The sequence below is a fragment of the Peromyscus maniculatus genome, chromosome 1, assembly GCF_049852395.1.
Source record: "Peromyscus maniculatus bairdii isolate BWxNUB_F1_BW_parent chromosome 1, HU_Pman_BW_mat_3.1, whole genome shotgun sequence".
In the NCBI taxonomy this organism is placed as follows: Eukaryota; Metazoa; Chordata; class Mammalia; order Rodentia; family Cricetidae; genus Peromyscus; species Peromyscus maniculatus.
Genome location: NC_134852.1, coordinates 206,173,183 through 206,188,561, shown reverse-complemented (window position 1 = coordinate 206,188,561; position 15,379 = coordinate 206,173,183). Strand labels below are relative to the sequence as shown.

General features: G+C 43.2%; 1 protein-coding gene, 1 long non-coding RNA gene and 1 pseudogene across 4 annotated transcripts in view; 2 read left to right on the top strand and 1 right to left on the bottom strand.

Moving 5' to 3' along the window:
- The window catches only part of Add3 (adducin 3), a 116,165-nt gene extending 110,993 nt beyond the window's left edge, over positions 1-5,172 (bottom strand). Inside the window, exons 1-4 of one of the 3 annotated variants that reach the window (XM_076563283.1) lie at positions 4,441-4,721; positions 2,020-2,147; positions 1,096-1,144; positions 779-850 (exon numbers count right to left, since the gene is read on the bottom strand). The gene's annotated coding sequence lies outside the window, so the exon portion shown is untranslated. Of the gene's footprint in view, positions 1-778; positions 851-1,095; positions 1,145-2,019; positions 2,148-4,440 lie in introns of all 3 variants that reach the window. The other 2 variants (XM_076563284.1, XM_042265154.2) reach the window with 2 other exon arrangements.
- On the top strand, positions 4,448-5,354 carry LOC102906150 (large ribosomal subunit protein uL10 pseudogene; annotated as a pseudogene).
- Positions 5,355-8,971: 3,617 nt separating this feature from the next.
- On the top strand, positions 8,972-12,292 carry LOC121824447 (uncharacterized). Its single transcript, XR_013048389.1, has 2 exons — positions 8,972-9,244; positions 11,763-12,292. It is a non-coding gene; the product is annotated as an uncharacterized LOC121824447 (long non-coding RNA).
- Positions 12,293-15,379: the final 3,087 nt, after the last annotated feature.

The following is a 15,379-nucleotide window of genomic DNA, read 5'->3' as shown; positions in this document are numbered from 1 at the left end:
TATAAATCTCCTATTTAGATTATTAAAATGTACCCTGCCTGTCAGGAATCTGTATTATAGCCTCAAATTTTGTTTTTAATATTCCTTCATCTAAGCACTGAGCATTTATTACCTTATTCATCATACTGAGTATGGAAGTGTGGTTTACAAATAAGAATAGATAAAAATATGGAAAATATTCTGCCACTGATTTTTCTTTCAACAGCTTTTGATAATAACCTGTATGGTATTGAACAAGTAACTATTATTTGGTCATTAGGTCTCCATTTTTTAAAATGTGAAAATTGGTTTGAAATTTCTACTAAAAGAGAATGCTAAGCAGGATGGCGGTGGCACACACTTTTAATCCCAGCACTCGGGAGGCAGAGGCAGGCGGATCTCTGTGAGTTCAAGGCCAGTCTGGACTATAGAGAGAGTTCCAGGACAGCCAGGTGGTTACACAGAGAAATCCTGTCTCGAAAAACCAAAAAGGAAAGAAGAAAAGCTAAATGAGTCATTCCCAATTCCAGATAACAGTGACTTCATGGTATTCCAATTATTTCTGCTGTTTAACAGAAATGCAAGTGAGTCCCACTTTAAATTACTTTTCCTTAAAGCGCAGATTGAGATAAAGCTTGAAAGCTGGGAATGTGATGGTGGGAGAGCGCTTGCATAGTGTGCACAAATCCTGGCTTGGATCCCCAGAGCTGGAGGGGGGGTAGCATACTCCCACTGGAAGCAATCCTCAGATTGTCCTCCGGCCTCAGTGTGCAGAGGAGCTGGATGACCACCACCTCACCTTGCTGACATCTGACCTTTACTTAAAAGCTGGAGCATCATCTGGTGAGTTGGAACTGATTTTAGAGTTCACCTGTTGTTTTCAGACATGGAAAACATAGAAATCCAGAAAAGTAAAATCAGGACAGTGTTAGAGTTAATGCCGAGTGCCCATTCTTCCCACACAAGCAAGGTGAATAAATAACATCTATGAAAATGCATAGTTTTATACCTTCACTTTGGGGCTTAACAGGACTTGTCAACAAAAACAAAGTAGTTACACTCAGGACACTATGTATACCTAGGACACCCTAAAGAAACGTATTAACTAGTACTTACAATATAGTATCAGTACAAATTTTGCCTTCAGGTTTAGACATGCTTGTTCCTGAAAGTGAAGAAATTTGTCAAGAGCAATGTAAAAAAAAAAAAAAACAAAAAAAAAAAACAGCAAGGGGAATACTCACAAGTTCCCATTAGCAAACTCTTATTTATGGTTTTTTGTTTTTTTGTTTTTTTTGTTTTTTTTTTTGGTTTTTCGAGACAGGGTTTCTCTGCGTAGCTTTGCGCCTTTCCTGGAGCTCACTTGGTAGCCCAGGCAGACCTCGAACTCACAGAGATCCGCCTGGCTCTGCCTCCCGAGTGCTGGGATTAAAGGCGTGCACCACCACTGCCGCCCGGCATTATTTATCTTTTTTTTTTTTTAAGTGAACTTACTTATTTAAATGAACTTTTTTTTTTTTTTTTACTTTATGTGCATTGGTGTTTTGCTTGCATCTATGTCTATGTGAAGGTGTCAGATCCCCGGGAATTGAACTGGAAGAGCAGCCAGTGCTGTTAACCGCTGAACCACCTCTCCAGACCCTAACTCTTATTTACCTAATAGGACCTTTCACCAGTCATCCGGTTGTTTCTTTGCACATGTTGGTGCCTTTGCTTTTGTCTGCAGTCTCAAACATGCCTGACACAAGGAAAAATGGTTTTGTTTGTGTTTTGAGCCGTGGAAAGAAAAACATTATATAAATGTATTTCTGGTCTTTGGGAAAGCTTTGGGGGGATACTGTAGGCCTTGGGCAAAATCCTGACCCAGTATTCCTGGTGAAGAACCTGGCGCCAATCTGCCACCAGTACCCTGAGTTTCAAGGAAGCGTTAGTGCTGTAATGTACTTTATGTTAGATAACACAGCAACTTTGGTGCTCTGTGTGCCTAGCAGGAGAGTTTTCATCACATTGAAACCAAAAAGAAAAAAAAAAGCGTCTCACCAGGAGAGAATTGAAGGCAATTAGTTTTCCAGTTTCTTTCATCATCTATTTTTGTTTATACTTCTTTTCTGCCTGGAAGTCTTTTCATCAACGAGGTGGTAGTGAACAATGGATAAAACAGTGATTATCTGTGTGATTCAAAGCACACACAACCCCCAAATTAAATACTTTCCTTTGTATCTTTCCAAAATGCTGAGCACAGTATCTTATAGAAAGGTACTTAATAGATACTTTTTAGAAAAATGAAAGCACAATTTAGTGAATGAATTGCCTCTCAAATGCCCTGGAGCTGATCACAGAGTGTTTTTGTTTGTGTTTTAATTTGCTTTGTCTGAAAGAACTGAGTCTATTCTCTGTCCCCCTTTCCTGACACAGTCGTGATCTAAGGGACACACAGCCTTCTTTCTACAGGGTGCTCTAAGCATGCCTCATTTGTATTCTCCAATTAAATTGTAGCCACAAACCTCCACACGAGCTCCGGTTAGATCAAGCTGTGACAGAGACACTTTCTGCCAAGAAAACATAGGCCTAAGTTTCCAAATCTTGGTGTTCTGGTTTTGTGACACCAACTGGTTATATGACCTCAAACAAGTTTCTTGATCTCCTGGGCTTCAAGAGAGCCGAGTGGTGGAGGTGGCTTGGAATACTCGCTGCTTTATGGGCGTGTTGTGAAGTTTAAATGAAATATATAAATGTGAAGATGCTTTGAACTTTTCGAAGCACCATAAAAATATAAGGTATTATTATAGGAAGATGCATTTTAAATCAATTATCTAGTTCAAGAGACTTTCCCTAAACAACCTGTTCTGCTACTTGCCACTTCAGAAAGAAAACAGCTCTCTAACACACACGCACACACACTCTCTCTCTCAAACACACACACACACACACACACACACACACACACACACACACACACACACACATACACCCCTGCTGTTTCCAATTTATAACCACTTCTCAGCTTTGAGGATTTTCCCATGTTGGGAACTACAATCTGCAGTTGAGTATGAAGTGCTAAACATGTATAGAGAACTCTCTCTGTAGCCCAGTCATCTGAATTTACTTTTTAAAGTGCTCAGACAGAAAAGTAGACTTAACGACGAAGCATAGCAGCCTTGCATGCCATTCGATGTCGCGTGCAATCAGTGGGGTAGAAGAGCCGTTCCTCTGCGACTTGACCACACTGCACACATTCTGATCACCGCTTTGTGCCAAGCCTGTCTGGAAGCAACTGAGGAACAAGGCAGGAAGGACCGACAAGGAGTTCATGCTAATGAGTTTTCTATTCCCCAAGGAGACATAATCAGGGCAAAATACTCAAGGATTCATCAGCATATTTTATTAGCACTGTGTGACCTATATGGTTTGTTTTAAAGGAATTACCTTGGTTAATATCTGACAGACAACTGTTTAAGTCAGGCTTGATAAATCCCTGTGGGTTAGTGAGCCGTCACCCTCAGGGTCCTCTTTTTTTTTTAAAAGTATTTTTTTTCTGTTTGGTGGCTTAAAAATCATCATCACCAAGGAAGTAAGCAAACAACTGCTACAAATAGGAATCAGCTAATAAGAGGCTCACCCACAGAAAGCAATCCACACTCATATGATGACATAAGAGTCATCAGGTCTAGCCCCGGTGCCTGGCTACAGCCCCTGTTTTTGGCAAAAATTTCCTCACAGGAAAATGCCAATAGAACAGGAGAAGGGTGGGAAGCCCTGGGTGTAGAGTGCTCTAGCCACCCAACAGCTCAAGTCCTCTGGTCATCAAAGAGAGGGTAGTGCTAAGGGAACTAATAAGGATGATGTGATTCGGTTGAAGATCCCTGGTTTAGTGCTGTGAAATACGTGTGTGTATGTGTGTGTGTGTGTGCATGTGTGTGTGTGTGTGTGTGTGTGTGTTCTTTCTTGGAATAAACTTTTTTTTTTTTTTTGGTTTTTCGAGACAGGGTTTCTCTGCGTAGCTTTGCGCCTTTCCTAGAGCTCACTTGGTAGCCCAGGCTGGCCTCGAACTCACAGAGATCCGCCTGGCTCTGCCTCCCGAGTGCTGGGATTAAAGGCGTGTGCCACCACCGCCCGGCGGAATAAACATTTTAAATAATGGCATCATTGCTTAAAACAGCAATTCTCAACCTGTAGGTCACAAACTTTCACAGGAGTCACATATTAGATATTCTGCATATTAGATATTTACATTATGATTCATAACAGTAGCAAAATTACAGTTATGAAGTAGCAATGGAAATAATTTTATGGTTGGGAGTCACTACAACATGAGGAACTGTATTAAAGGGTCCCAGCATTAGGAGGGTTGAGAACCACTGATTTAAAAAAAAAAAAAATCATTAGGCCTTCTCTCATCAGGCGTTCTCATTAGCATGACCTCGTCTTTAAATCTTGCATAGCAATCTCTGGTAGACTCACCACTATGATGCCCAGGGAAGATGGGGTGACTTGGAAACCCGAGGACTCCTTTAAGATCATCCACCTTCTGAGCCTTATCCAAAATGTTTCTTTGTGGGAACAGACAATGTAGGCTCCAAGCAAATGCAGCAGACCTGCTTGTCCCTTGGAGGGAAGGCTATGGTCTTGATAGCCGAGAACACTGTGATATGCAAGGCCATTCCAGGGCATCTGGAATGCAAGCTGACTCTGGAGAAACTGTTGCCTCATATGCAGGGCATGTGGGCTTTGTGTTCACCAAGGAGGACCTCACCGAGATCAAGGGCATGCTGCTAGCCAATGAGGTACCACCCGCTTCTGGAGCTGAGGCTATTGCCTAGTGCGAAGTCACTAAGCCATCCCAGAACACTGGTCTGGAACCAAAAAAAAAAACAACATTTTCCAGGCTTCAGGCCTCACCACTAAACTCCTCAGAGGCACATTTGAAACTGATGGTGTGTTGGTGACTTAAGATCGCAGACACAGTGGGAGTTAGCTCAGCCACATCATTGCAGGTGCTGACTGCCTCCCCCTACTTCTTTGGGTTGACTGTCCAGCAGGTGTTTGCCATCAAAGGGAAATTGCCCTCTCATTTCCTTCGTAGAGGGGTGCTGTGGTGCTTTGAGTAGATATGGCCCCCAAGGACTCATGTGTTTGAGTGCTTAGCCCATAGGGAGTGGCACTATTAGGAGGTGTGGCCTTGTTGAAGTAGGTGTGGCCTTGTTGGAGGAAGTGTGTCACAGTGGAGGCGGGCTTTGATGTCTTACAAGCTCAAGTCTGGCAGTTTTTCCTTCTGCTGCCTGCTGATTAAGATGTTGAACTTTCAGCTTCTTCTCCAGCATCACGTCTGCCTGCAAGCTGCCACAAAGATAATGGACTAAATCTCTGCAACTGTAAGCCAGCCCCAGTTAAATGTTTTTCTTTATAAGAGTTGCCATGGTCACAGTGTCTCTTCGAACCAATAGAAACCCTAATTAAGACAGGTGCCCACCCACAATGTTGTCCACGTTTTGTCTGCAGACCTTTGTCTAAATGCCACCAACTATAGTCTATTATCAATGAGTACAGGTGGGTCTTGGCTTTGTCTGTGGAGACTGAGACTACCTTCCCATCTGCTGAAAAGCTCAAAGATGTCCATCAGCATTTGTGGCTGCCACCACTATAGCAACTGCCATCACTGATGCCTCTGCTTCTGCCTCTGCAGCCACCTGCCACCACTGCTGTTGAGGCCCCAGCTAAGATTGACACCAAGGAAGAGCCAGAGACTTGATGTCTACCTGAGTCCTCAAAACAACCCATTCTGCCTGCTTTACTTGGGAAGCACATAAAGATCTTACTTCCCTTTAAGAAAAAGAAATAGGGAAATGGAAATGTCATCAGTTTGTGTACAGAGAAACTGGCAAGTGGATGCAAATGGCGTCATCGTTGCATAAAACCTAAAATATATCAGTTGTGTAGGCATCTTTTCATCATATAGTCATAACTTGTCGGCTGTTAATCTTCAATACATACGTGAAAATGAGCCATCTTGCCAGCCCCTTCTATTACATTTTTATTCGTTTGGTCTTTGTGTGTGAGTGCCCACGAGTCATGGTTTGCATGTGGAGGTCAGAGGAAAATGTTCAGGAGTTGATTCTCTCCTATTATCATGTGGATCCCAGGGATTGAACTTGGGTCTTCAGGCTTATCAAATGGTGCCTTCACCTGCTAAACTATCTTGACAGATATGGCTGTATGTATAGGATGTAATCAGACACCACCTGCAACAGAATCACTCGGCGTTTCCAAAAATACTGATTCCTCGTCTCTACCTCAAATATACTGAATCAGAATTTTTAACTCTGGGGCTGTAGACTGAATCACTCCAGATGAGTCTTGAATATATAGGACCCCAGTTGAGCACTGTGGTTCTATAGAATGCAGTGTGTATGGTGCCTCAGAGACGTGATTAAATAAAACACTCAAGAGGCAGCTCCGCTCTTGCTCCATTAGGTGAAAGGGATTCAGATAGAGACTAATCTGGCCACGCCTTTTCTACTCTGTAAACTTGTCCAAGATACTTCCTGATACCCTTAAGATAATACCTGCTTGATGGGTGAGGTTAAATGACTCAGTTTTTGTAGAGCTTCTATTCTGATGTCTGACTAACTGGAGTATGCGTTCATTCCCTTTTCTGTGCCCAAAACTGAGTTTGGGTTTGCATTCTCTTTGTTCCCCATTCTTGCTATGATCTGTAGAGTAAATATAAGCTAGTAATGGAAGGAGAGCTGATACTTTGAGTTTCTTTTTAAGATTTATTTTATGTGTATGGGTGTTTGGGCTGCATGTCTTTCTGTGAACCACATGCATGCTTATGCCTGGGGAAGCCAGAAGAGGGCGTCAGATCCTCTTTGAACTGGAGTTAAAGACAGTTGTGAGCAGCCATGTGGAAGCTGAGAACTGAACCTGGGTTCTCTGGAAGAGCAGCCAGTGCTCTTAGTGGCTGAACCATATCTCTAGTCCATATTTTGAGTTTTTAAAACATGCCAGTCCTGGGCTGCAGATGTTGATAGAGCAACTACTTAGCATGCACCAGGCCCTGAGGCTCAATCTCTATCTCTAATAAAACAAAGCATGCCCGTACTGAATGTTTTATGCGCTTAACTTCATGCTCTGAATAGACGTTAAAGGTAGGTACTACTGTTTTTATTTATAGGTGAAGAAACTGAGGCAAGAGCCTTATTGTTACTTCTGCAACTTGCCCAGGGTCTCAAAGCAAATCATTAGCAGAGCTGGGATTCAGGCCTAGGTTTTCTGACACCAGAACCTGACTGTTCATTAGGCTGCATGTTCTGTGTATTCTCTAAGCACTTAGATTCTAACAAATTAGCCCATCTCTTGGGAGAATGCAACTGCAAAAGTACCGTTTATAAACATGCCAGAAACACTGACAAGTTAATGCCATAATTTCCTCCTTCATTTGTTTATGTGTTTGAGAGGGGAGTGACCAGGACTGTATCCAGGGCCTCACACATGCTAAGCACATGTTGTACCGCCGGCTATGCCGCCAGACCCCTGAGTTTCCCAGCTTTAGAAGATCATACTAATTACCTGTAACACAGCCTAACACATAGTAGGTGCTCACATGCATATTTGGAACCAGTGGAAGACAGATCTTCCACCAGCACACTTCTTCAGCATCTTGCATAACCAAACCCATGCTTTTAAACAAAACTTGCAGACACACTGATCTGGCTTTCCAAATCAGCTTATGCTCTGACATAATTCAAGTCTCTAAATCTCGGAACTACACGTAATTACAAATAGTTCTGAATCCTTATTATGAGCAATATACTCATCTGGCACCGAGAGGATTATTTTTTAAAAATATACAGCCTGTCTAGTTGTGAAATAAAACAGAAATCTATGAAGTAACTAGATTATAAAATTACCTCATATGAGATAACAAATGTGAAGCTTCTAGCAAATGATAAACACGTAATAAAGTACTGTCACGTTATGGATAATATTTTCTATGTTAATAATTATTATGATCCAGCTATACTTTTAATAACGAGAAGAAGAAATAATAACTGCTGTAGCCACCATATAATGAATGATTCTGTGTTAAGCTCTGAGCTGGGAGTTCTGTGCATGTTTAGTCATGATAGCAATTCTGCTAAGTCAGTATTATGAGTTCTCTTGCTCACATGAAGAAACAGAAGGCCACAGAAGAATCCCCCCCCCCCCACTCACCAGTCATGGAATATACAATGGACTCAAAGAGTAAGGAGCTGGGCATGGTGGCACAGGACTGTCACCTCAGCTACTCTAGAGGCTGAGGCAAGTTCAGGCCAGTCTGAAGTACAGAGTGGCTTCAAGGCCATCCTGGGCAGCTTGGTGAGATTCTATCTTGAAATAAAGGGGGTGAATAGTTCAGTGGTAGAATACTTGGCCTGCATGTGCAGGGTCCTGAGGTCAACCCCCAGTGTGTGCGGAGAGGAATGGGGAGTCAATTCTGCTGGAGAAAACTGGGAGGGGTCTCTGCGTGGAGAGTACACTGGGTGATGCAAACCCTGCAGTCTGCAGTTAGAGATAAAGTTTTTGAAACAAGTCTTTCCTGGGAGCAGTAATACCTTGACCTAAATTTTCAATAAAATGTGACTGTCTGGACAATGGTCTTTTGATGGTGGAGGAAGTAGGGCACAGGGGTGCCTGTACACCCTGTAGGTCAGGTCCACCCAGAACTGTGCTCAGGAATGTATGCATGGTGAATGCATGACTCAGGTCTCTTCGCTCAAGAGGGACAGAAGAAGAGGGGGAAGGAGGCACGTCAGTAGAACAACAGCAAACCTGTTTGTCTGGAGTGGAGAATTAGAAGAAAACAAAGTTAGAATGTATGTGTTCTACAAACCCCAAACCCGGCCCTTAATGTAGCCCAAAGGCCCGGCGGCATTACACATATAGTCCTAAAAGAGCTTCCCTTCACGGACAGCCCAAGCTGCCCACCTCCAATACTACTTCCTGTTAATCTCCTCGCTGATCTTCACTTCCCAAGGTAACAGTGTTGGTTGACTTCCTGCTATGTGCCAGCTGCTTTTCTGGTGCCAGGGACAGAGCAGTGAGCAAAATAAAGATCTCTTCATTTTCCTTCTATTGAGAAAGCAGAGACGTTAGAGTGGAACTGAGTAGGGAGAAACGTTGCAGATACCCACACTTCTGGACGGTGGATGTGGCGGGCGGGTGCTCCTTTTGTTAGGATGAGATGAGACCCAAATGGTCTGTAGTCAGGCAGCCGGATGGACAGGTAAGTTCAAAGTTCATGAAGCTGGATCAACTTGCTGTGCTTGAGAGGCAGCGGGGAGGGAGGGCAGGGGAGTGGAGCGCTGTGATGGAGGGGCAGGAGACTGGCTAGAAAGCTGGGCAGGGGCTGGATCATGAAAACTCGGCAGATCCCAGGAGTGTTTGTTTGACTTTCGGAAGGCTTCCGGCCAAGGAAGGAGTCTCGTTTCTAGTTGAAATCTCAGCCTTGCTGCTGTACAGAGACTAAAGGCTACACGGAGATGGTCAGAAGCTGGAAAGACAGTTAGGAAGCCACTGATGTCACACTTACGGGAGCAGCTGGGGCCCTGCGGGGGTAGCTTTGGTTAAGGGCAGAGATAGATGCTCTGGCTTTGCTGTTGGAGGCAGAGCCCACGTGACTTGTTGATGCTGTGTACAGGCTAAGTGAGGGAAGGAGAAGAGAGGGAGATTCAGGCTCCCGGCCTTTGGCCTAAGGGCCTGGGAGAAACCGTGGCACCAATACCTGAGATGAAGAAGACTTGAGAAGCAACGGTTTGTCAAGCAAAGTGAAGATTCCCTTGGGTTCGAGGTGTCCATCTTCTCTCTTCCTGACAACTTACTCCATCCTGTAATTATTGTTGTGTAACAGTCATTTCCTCCCCTTACGTCTTAGAAGAGCAGGAGCCTAGTTTATCTCGTTCACTGTGGTAGTCTTTGTGTCTAGACCACTGAAAGGAACCCAGTAAACACTTGGGAATTCCCTTTTATCTGGTTCAGTAGATCTCAAAGCTAAGCAACACCAAAATCTGGCCAGATTATTTACTATTTAAAAAACAGCCTTCACCTTAACCCATCTCTACCAAACTCTGCTGTTGTGGGCTGGGCTGCACTTCGGAAACTGTAGGACCCACACTGTAGATGGCTGTGGACTGCAGACTAATGCAGTAGTTTAGCTCTGTCAGTGTTCACACAAATGCTCACCTTAGAAGTCACATTTCAGTGGTATCCCAAAGTATTGGATGCCTTTAACCCTAGCTCCAGAGGCCCCTGAGGTGGAAAGATCATGAGTTCAAGGCCACCCTGGGTTCATATGTACATGTAAACATACATACATACATACATACATATGATGATATTCTTAAATGCAGTGAAGTTGCAACATATTGATTCAAAGCTTTTGAGAGAAAACCAGTGAAGGAATCCTAAAGTCTCTCCTATTTCATTTGACTGATAGTCGGTGCTTGGAGACCAGAATAGGGTCATTTAGAAGGGGCTGACATATGAAGAAAATTGGGTGCCTACCTGCTAGAATATTCGAGGTGTACTGTGCATACAGGTCTGTGAAATTTTCTTGGTGGTCGCAGCAAATGTAATTTTTGTTTGCACAGCATCCATTCCTTTTCTGGGAAGGGTGCCCCAAGGTCCTTCAAGGAACCCCTTTTTCACTCCATTGCTATGGTGCTGGCATCCTGCCCTTTCCTGTGATAGGGATGCTCCCTCCCTGGCATGTGAGTCTGGAGTAGAGTGTCACAAAGATTTAAGATCAGAGTCCCGCTCAGGGGAGGTCCCTGCAGAGAATTCCAATAGATAAGACTTCAAAGATCTCCCAGAACTGGCTTGGCACCCTGTCCTTTCCCAGGCCAGATTATCCAGTTTTTCCTTCAGCATAAGCTGGAGTCCTACTCCTGCAGGGAATGCCTGTCCGGTCTCACTTACTTGTCCTATAAGCTGTGATCTGGTGATACAAATCTCACAGTCTACAATTAGAGACAGAGATTTCATAGCAAGTCCTTCCTGGGCGTGGTAACATCTTGACTTGTTTCACTGAAGTGTTAAGTGTCTGATATCAGGCAGAGAATGACAGCTCTAGGGACTAACATCAGTCACACCCCCCTAAAGAGGGAAGGAAATGAAGAGCTGGAGTGTAACCCTTGGATCCCATTTCACAATTGCCCTGCGTTTATGCATAAGTAGACACCTCCCTGGAAGCTCTCAACTCTTAGAGTTTCTAGGCAGCTGCCTCAATAACTGCATCTCCACCTTAGGATTAAACGCTCAGGATGAACCTTATCCGAAGCAGGACATAATTACTAGGACACACAAACCTAAGACATCAATTTGTGAACATGAGAACTCATAACATCAAATTTAGTTCTCATTTCCTTCTGTGGCCCCCAAGGGAAAAAAGAACATCCTGTCCTTTTAATCATTTGGGTTAAAGCCTCGTCCTTTGCTGACCTTCTTCTCCCCATATTTTTAAAGACCCATAACTCTAAGACTCTAAGAAATTAATAACTCATGTCTTATGAACAACAGAACAAGGCGAGTTTCTCACCATCTCACTCATCATGATAGCTGAAATGGATGCCTAACACAGCTAACAGCATTCTGAGTGTAAACCACACCCAGGGAGAGATAACAAGCCTGTTACAGTTTAACAGGAGTCATAAAAATGAAAGCTAATCACTTGCAGATTGCAGGCAACATTGACAGAGATCAACTGTTAAAGCCAGTCTAATGAACTTTTTATTTTATATTTTTAGGAGCGAGCGGTTGCTATTTGTGAAAACTAAACATAACAACAATATCCAGATACAAAACTAGACGGATTCTGTATGGCCAGTTGCCTCATTGGAGATGCAAGCAATAGGAGGTCATCATTCTTACCATTGAAAGATGGAGTACTGTTGCTAACCTTTGCTGAGGACTTACCCTGGATGGGAGCTATTGCAAGCTCTTTATTACTCATGTAACCACCCTTAGCTCTCCATCAGGCATTACCCTAGTATACCCAGTTAGAAACAATGCAGTGGAGGTCCTGAGTGATTTGCCTGAGATCAAAGAGTCAGGGAATAACAGATGTTGGATTTTCAGTCCCTGGAACACAGTGGCTCCAGAATCCTGCATTTCCACCCCTTCCTTTCGCCTTCTGACACAGCTTGGCCATTGAGAGTCGGAACTTGGCCCTTCCATCTACCCGTACATGAGGTTCTCTCTGACTATTTAAAGCTACATTTAAAAAAAAAATCTCCCTGAACTAGGTAGTCAAAATAAATAGACTTTCTGAGATTCAGGTTGCTTGGATGTTAATCGTTAACTTAATGGTAAAGCTTTAACGGCAGCCTTTACAGCAGTGTGTGCACCCGAGTTTTACATTAAATTAAACAGTAAGAATTTAAGTATCTGCCTAAGTCAGGCCCCAGATACAAGAGCAAGGCCCTCAGTTTTCAATTTTGGTTTATCTTTTGTTACAAAGATTTTGGGATGGAGGATAGGTGCATTCCCCCCCCCCCCCCCCAAAAAGGTGGGTTCTTTTTTCTGAGAGGTGATGTCGTTTCTCTGTCAGGGAGGTAACTCAGAGACCAGCCGGGCCTCTCGTCTGGCGTGTCCCTGGGATGGAATGAGTGTGCACACAGCAAGCAGCCTACTCTCCAACACACAGGGTCACTTCGGGCACAGGATGGTCTTCCCAGCCACTCTCCTTGAAGTCTACCCAGGACACAACATGCTGCGGCCCAGTTCTGGTTTCTTCTCTTTCTTTCATTTTTTCTTTTTCTTTTCTTTTCTTTTTGTTTTTTGTTTGTTTCTTTTTTGAGACAGGGTCCTTTTACATAGCCTTGGCTGTTCTGGATCTGAACTCACTATGTAGAGCAGGCTGGCCTAGAACTCAGAGAACTGCCCACCTCTGTTTTCTGAGTGCTGGGATTAAAGGCTTGCACCACCACTGCTCCCCACCCCCAGGGGTCTTCTCTCCTTTTCCGAGGGGCAGTGGGATTGATACAGCCCTGAGTGCTTTTCCGAAGACCACCAGAATTCTGACAGAATACACCTGTGGTTGGGCTTGGCTTTCGTATTTCCAGCTCTCCTTTTCCTATGCTGCAGCTTTAAGTACATCAGGACTATTCGTCATTGTGGTGGATTAGGAATTCAGAGCATTGAAAAAGTAAGATGACCCCAGATGGTCTTGCCTTAGATCCTTCCTTGTGCCTTTGTTTATGTGAGAGACAGGAGCAGAAGAAAAGTGTGGAGCCTAGGTTAGCCAAAGTCACACACAAATTAATGAAGGGAGTCAGCCTTTTGTAGTTATGTAGGTATATATGTGTGGTTATATATGTTAAAAGTGTGTCTGCAAATTTGGAAGCTTGGATCTGCTAGTGGCTGGGTGAGGAGGAGAGACACCAAAGTTCTGGCCCGTCAGCTGTGGGCTTGAGCCAAGCTCTTTATCGTTCTGTATGTCTCTTCCTTTCTGTAGAAAATGGATGTTGGAGGAAGAGGGTTTGAAAGTTTATTGATGCAGCATCTGATCAACTGCAGACTTTCATCTATAACATTCCTTTTTTTTTCTTCCTCCATTTTTTTCGGAGAGTTAATTGATTTTGGCTTTTTTTTTTTTTGAGATAAGATCTCATGAAAACCAGATTCGTCTAGAACTCCATGTTAGCTGAGAATGACCTTGAACTTCTGATCCCCCTGGCACCTTCTAAACTCAGGATTACTTGCACCACTTTATCTAATCTGGTTTTATAATGTGCTGGGAATAGAACCCAGGCCCTTCTGCATGCTAGGCAAGGACTCTACCAACTGAGCTACATCCTTAGCACCTCATTTACAATGTTCTTTGACAGGTGACCTATTAACCACTTTCCCAGGAAAAAAATCACTTATCTCAGCATGTCCCCCTGACTGAGCCAAGCTCTGCATCTTGGCAAATCCATTTGCATGAAGGCTGGAGTCAAGACCTGGGGTGGCAAGACAGACAGTGCTGCTGTAAGAAAGAAAATCAGGTGAACTTGAGTCAACTTGAACACCTCACTTGCTGCAAAACCTTGCACGAGATTTCTGAGCTTCAGTTTCCTTGTCTGTCCAATGAAGATATTGTAAACTATGGAGATATTGTAAGCTGTGTAGAAAGTTTATTGAGAAGGTTAGAAATAATTTCTATAAAAACATCTTGACATAAAAGACGTTTGATAAAATTATGAAGATTCTTTTTGTAGCATACCACAAAATCAATGTTTATGAAGCTTGAAGTTTATGGCATGGTTTCAAATCCTTTTGTTTTGGTTTTTGAAACGGGGGATTTCATTGTGTAGCTCTGGCTGTCCTGAAACTCACTCTCTAGACCAGGCTGGCCTGGAACTCATTGAGATCCTCCTGCCTCTGCCTCCAAACTGCTGGGATTAAAAGTGTGCCACCCCTTGAGGTGATTTCAGGTTCTTGTTCCGGTGGTTTTTTTCTACAACTCTTTTCAACCTTTCCTTGCACCAATCTTAAACAAATAACAGCTTCCTATATATTTCCTATGTTTCCTGTCCTTTTCAATCCAATGTTATTTTTGCTTGCACAATTGAAAACGGTCGGATGGAAACTTGGACTTGAACTTGGTGAAGTTAAATATCTGTATATGTTGACCAAGGGCAAAACATGTACAGTGGAGGTGACCATCTCTTACTTGGGACATAAGGTTTTTAAAATTTTGCCTCAAATAAATAACATCCCTCTGAAATAAAGGAAGGTTGGGTAGAAGCTAAAATATCCCTTGAAGGGAAAAGATGTCAAATTTTCTGGGGAAGAATTTTGTGAGGTTGGGAGTGAGATATCCTAGAAGTATGGGTCTCAGTCAGTTGAAACGTCATGGAAAATGTCCTCAGGATAGAAGCTTCAAAATGGTTACTCCGGAATTTGTCCATAATTATTGACCATGAAAACACAGGGCTCTTTGACCTAGTAAATCCACGGAAAAGAAGCTCTGCTACAGAAATCCAAGCATGAGCATTCGTAAAGGCACTTGTCTGTTGCTTTGTGGTTTCCAAGAGCAAACTAAAGACATAGAAAGAAGCTCCCAGTTAGAGAATAGTGAAGAACAGCTGTACTGGGTATATGTATGGAATTCTACATACTAGTAACGAAGCATGGTATCAACCTGTGCATGTCCATGACATGTCACCAAGGAAAAAGAAAATGGTACAGGAAGATGCTACATTTGTATATTTAACTGTATTTGCTTGTATATGTTTATGTGCACAAATGGATACAAGTGTAGGGTGTATATACTTAGAAAAAAAATCTGTGGAAACTGTTAACATTAACATTAGTTAATTCTGAGGACAGAATCTGGAGAGTGGTGGTGATTCCCTCCCCCAAGACCCTTATTTTGAAT